The sequence below is a fragment of the Ostrinia nubilalis genome, chromosome 30 (genome assembly GCF_963855985.1).
Source record: "Ostrinia nubilalis chromosome 30, ilOstNubi1.1, whole genome shotgun sequence".
NCBI classification, from domain to species: domain Eukaryota; kingdom Metazoa; phylum Arthropoda; class Insecta; order Lepidoptera; family Crambidae; genus Ostrinia; species Ostrinia nubilalis.
In genome coordinates, this window is record NC_087117.1 from 5,862,530 (window position 1) to 5,868,009 (window position 5,480).

At 34.9% G+C, this 5,480-nt stretch overlaps 1 long non-coding RNA gene across 2 annotated transcripts; it reads right to left on the reverse strand.

The window, feature by feature from the left end:
- Positions 1-628: 628 nt before the first annotated feature.
- On the reverse strand, positions 629-4,854 carry LOC135086174 (uncharacterized). Of its 2 annotated transcripts, XR_010260315.1 has the most exons (5): positions 4,815-4,854; positions 4,510-4,732; positions 2,228-2,424; positions 1,241-1,350; positions 629-1,027 (listed from the first exon to the last, which is right to left on the reverse strand). It is a non-coding gene; the product is annotated as an uncharacterized LOC135086174 (long non-coding RNA). The 2 variants fall into 2 exon arrangements; XR_010260314.1 differs by having other exon boundaries at positions 4,510-4,848.
- Between the last annotated feature and the right edge of the window lie 626 nt (positions 4,855-5,480).

Below are 5,480 nucleotides of genomic sequence, written 5' to 3' on the forward strand. Positions count from 1 at the left end.
CATCAAATAAATCGCACCTCCCGGAACAAGCACTTTCAATTCCCACTTCCTACCAATATTGGTACCATTTGAAAGCCTATAGCTAAACTTCATTTCATTAAAGGAAAGGTTTTTACCCCAAAAATGTGTCTTTAGAGGATCCAGAATCTCTTCTTAAAACGACAGGTAGTTACGCTTGAGCCAACTTTTATGGCTATAAAACTGTTAAATTGGGATTCATTGCTATCCATCTGTTAAAGAAGACACGTGAGATCATTATTTGGTTTTATAACCATTGGTCTAATTCATTCGAGAGGCGAGCCCCAAGTGAGGTCTTTTTTAAGCCACATTTATGGTACTTACCTACTTGTTAATTGTTTATAAAACAAGTTAAATGTATTTTTATTCAAGTTTATTTATTGGGCTTTCAAATAACACCAATATTGTTGGGGCACCATGATTGTGTCAGAAAAAAATCTTTAAAGTTAATGTCGCGGGAGATGCGATTTATTTCACGTGGAGTGTATTTTTTATTACTTTTTTGGATGGAATTTGTATGGAATACAAATAATAAAAGATTCTAATTGCGTTACTTACCTAAGTTTTAAAATAAAAGTTTGCATCTAAAATAGTCAAATATCATATTAAGTATGACTTATTTATAAATCTAGGCGTTGAAAAAGAACATTAATTAATAAACATCATTTTATAAAAATCTGCTAGCAAATTTCTACAGACCTACATAGTACGCCAGTTACTAATTCGAGAAAATGCCAGAAATTGTTAAAACTAAAAAATGTTGATAATATTTTAAATAAAAGTCGATAGAGCAGGAATTTAAACGTACACAAATACAAACACAATGTAGAAATACATAATACAACCATAGAGCCTTAACTAACCCAAAAAATAAAGTGATGATTATAATTTTATTAAAAAACTTACCTACATCTAAGAATACAAAAATTGATTAAAAAATGGCTAAACGACCTATGTCAAAATGTTAAAAAAAAATACTGCTGTGGGATTCGCGTGGTTTCGCCCATTTCTGAAAAAAAGAAAATAATTTCAATAATTGAATAATTAATTTTTCTTTCTAATACAATTAACTATATTCAATCCTTGTCCAAATCCGGATTGCATCTTTGAATCTTTTTCGATCGAATATCCTTAATTTTTGATGCGTTTACACTTTAATATTGTTTAAATGATGTGAATGAAGATTAAGCTGCAAAAAAACTTAACTGGAGTAGGTAGGTACCTTGAAAGACGTGGGGTTGTGTATCAGGTCGATATAGTCCAGTCAGAGGGCCTCCAGCGACCGCCGGCAGGCCTCCTCCACCAGGTGTTTTGTAGATGAACAGGTCGGACCTGGAAAAGAAGGTAGAATAACATAGCTTTATTCAACTGGTCATAACAGGTTTTAAATTGCTTGCACTCTGCATAACTTTCGATTAACTTGTAAAGTTTATCTGTGGAAACTGATTAGGATACTGTACTGTTTTTATTTTTTAAGTTCACATGTATAAACTCATGCTGTTTGTTTCCTTAATAAAGAAAAAAAAATTGTGTCTAGTCTACTCTAGGGCCACTTAAGAACTATCTCCACCCTCATACAAACTGTCACTTGATTAGGGTGTCCTTTGCATTAATTACTTTCACATAATTATCAAACAATCTACGAGTACCTTCGGCTGCTGTAGGTACCTACCTACATTTCTTATTGTAAAGACAAAAGTCTTATTGTGACGAAAATACTCAAAAATTTAATAAGGTTTCTTAGAAAAAGTTTCTAAATAACGAATTGAAATTGATATATTATTGTAAAAATCTTGAAAAAAATATTCTGACTTTGACCTTCAATATCTCCTAAACCATAAGTTTCCCAGGTATGGTCTCAAAGAAAAAAATGATCCTCATGACGTGGAGAATAAGTAGCCTTCGGCTTTGGGTTAGGTTTTTTTACACCCGTTATTTATGTTGTGGGCCGATCTTTGGATTGGCCACATCGTGATGTGCCCAGGCCGCTGGGCAGTGGGCATGTCAGTATATGCAGTTACGAGTATGAAATATGTACCTAGCTATGTTATGTTTAATCGTTCGTTCGTTTCAGCCAAATGACGTCCGCTGATAGACAGTCTCCCAAAGTCCCCAAGGATGAGGCAGAGTGCGCGAGTCCGACTCGCACTTGATTGGTTTTTGTATTAAATTTGAATTCTTAATCTAAAATTCATAATGCAAAACTCACCAGTGCAGTCCCAACAGCAATATTTTCATTTTCATATTTTATTCTTCTTTAGTTCGCGCGTGCTCGGCGGGCGCTTGTTCGTCACGAGCGTGTTCGTCACGAGCGTGTTCACGAGCGCGTTCGCGAGCTCGTTCTTCAGCTAAGCGCCTCTGGCTCTCATGAATGACGTAAAGTCCAGTGCCCAACGCGAGCATGCCCTGTGGAATGGTCAGCGATTAGAGCCGTATGGATGTGTGGGATCCTTAATAGTTCGTTCGTTCGTTTCAGCCGAAAGACGTCCGTTGCTGGACAAAGGCCTCCCCCAAGGATATCCACAAAGACCGGTCCTGCGCCGCTCGCATCCAAGCGCCTTCCGCGACCTTCACTAGATCATCAATCGATAGTTATATTAAATCGATGATTTTGATAAAAAAAAATAATGTTTTTGGCCACGTTCCAACAGTAATACAGTTTTCCCTCCTAACGCATAGTTTACTCGCAATCGCAATTATTTATTTGGTCTTATTTTATTTCTTAATTTATTCTATAATTTTGTACAGCCCACTTTCTTCAGTTTGGCCCTAAGGTTATTGACTGGAGGAGAATGCCGAATGGTATTAAGTTCGCCTTATGTATTGTGTTTCTAGGCTTAATTAAATTTAGTGCAGGCCAAATTCTCCATTTGCCTCTGGTAAATTAAAGAGGATCATGCTCCTGCAGTGGAGACTCAAATTGACTCCATAAACCGATGATGATGATGAATCTACCCAAATTTAAATAAAAATTACTTACTTCTGATCTAAAAACAACACACTTTAAATTTCTAGACATTATTCATCTATTTACTTAATTACTTGTTCACTGAATACTTATTGCCCGTTTTTCCAGCAGACTCGTAAATATTTGTATCAGCGTGCACAATACAAAATTATTAAATTCCGCTGACAAGTGTACGAGTGAAGGCTACTTACATAAATAGTCTATTTAATTACTTGTTCACTTATTTTCACTGTTATTTCACGAGATTATCTAAGAAATAAAAAAAAACTCCATAGTCACTGACAAGTTGAGAAATGAAATGGCCAACTGAACAACTAGGAACTTACCCTCAATTTTTTTATCCACTACCTACAACTACAGTCCTGCATTTTTGTATGAATTACATCTGATCTACATTAATGGAAACAAAACGATGGTTTTGGTTTTACTCGTAATACATCTAAAATAGTATTACAAAGAGAAAATATTTGGTTGTTTTATTTGTAACTAGCTTTCCGCCCGCGGCTTCGCCCGCGTGGAATTTTGTCTGTCACAGAAAAACTTTATCGCGCGCGTCCCTGTTTCAAAAACCGGGATAAAAACTATCCTATGTTCTTTCCCGGGACTCAAACTATCTCTATGCCAAATTTCATCAAAATCGGTTGCGAGGTTTAAGCGGGAAAGCGTAACAGACAGACAGACAGACAGACAGACAGACAGACAGAGTTACTTTCGCATTTATAATATTAGTTGGGATTGAATAAACTATAAAACTACTGGACCGATTTGAAAAAATCTAGCAAAAATCTAGTATTCAGCATTAGAATTCATTTTTCTGATGAATATCAGTACGAGGTTTGTTGGGTCAGCTAGTTAACCATAGGTATTGTATTTTAGGGCTCATTCATTGCATTCCCTCTCACTCCCCACGCTGGCCAGACGGGTTAGGAGGACTGATTATCGCATGATTGTCCCATAGTGGATTGAGGATTCGACCAAACAAGGGTAAATTTAAATCTTAGAATAAATCGTCAGTTATTCGACATTTTGACATATTTTCCATACTGAAACTGTCAATGTGCCAGTTACCATGAGTTATTCTCGGATAAAAATTTGAATCGGGCCTTGTCGCTTACGAAATCCACGGTAAGAAGCAGTATTGTATTCACACGGTAAAAAACTTCTAAATTTTACACAAAAAGAAACATACCAAACCCACGGTAGCAAGCACATTTCTTCCAATTTCAGTTAAATGCTCGAACGATACATAATGCACGCTAACTACAAATAGTAGCCACGTAAACGATATACTAATAAATAAATGTGTATGTGTGCATGTTTGATTGATTTGAATTCAAATAAAAATAAACTTACCAAACCCACGGTAGCAAGCACATTTCTTCCAACTTCAGTTAAATAATCGAATAATAAATAATGCGCGGTAAATACAAATCTTAGCCACGCAAATGATATAATATTATGTACTAATAAATGTGTATGTGTGCATGTTTGATTGATTTGAATTCACATAAAAAGAAACTTACCAAACCCACGGTAGCAATCGTATGTCTTCCAACTACAGTTAAATGCTCGAACGTTACATAATGCACGCTAACTACAAACAGTAGCCACGAAAACGATAGACAAAGAAACGTGTATGTGTCCATTTTTGATGATTGATTCACAATAATTATTATTCGGTATGTTTTGGAAATAGGAGAGGACCAAATCAAGGATAGGACCGAGTCGGATCGCGCACAAAATGAACTGAAAGTTTAGTGGTAACCGATTTGCTGAGAAAAATTTAGGTACCCTCACTTATTTTTGTTTTTTTTATTCTTTTTTGTACCATCGACAATTAAATCTTCTCAGAGATGTTGACTAGTATTTTTTTCGTTACAGATTTAAAATTTATGAACTAATATTATAAATAAAACAGAAAAAGTAATAAAATACTTACATTCTGCCCCCTAGACAAAATGCACTTTTTGATCGAATCGAACGAATCTTTCGACCACTTTGGCTGGTTTGTGATTAAGTAAATGTGCATTTTATCCAGACCCACTCAACTTATCAGGCATTGTCTTAGGTATGCGCTAGACTAGACTATAGTTTTTTAATTAAAACGGTATAATATATGGCTAGTCGAAGCTGTGTTGTTCAGTAATACATTTTTTTTTATTCCAGGGCTCTTGGTGAAACCAGCGCCGAAAACTTAGTTTAAATGTGTGATGGAATGACATTAATGGTTAATTTGATTTAAGTTGATCTTAATAATTTAATGTTAACTATTTTTTATTAATTTTATTTGTGTAGGGTATATTTTTCGAAAAGTTTTTTAAATCCAAGACACTATAATTATAATATCTGTGTCCATGACTGTTACTGAATTGTTACCATCAAAACAAAAGATTGAACATTTCGTTGCAATTTATTTTTCGTCACAAAATAGCATAGTCATGATAACTCATGAGTCATGACAGTTTTTTATTTTTTACATCAGGACCATTTTAAA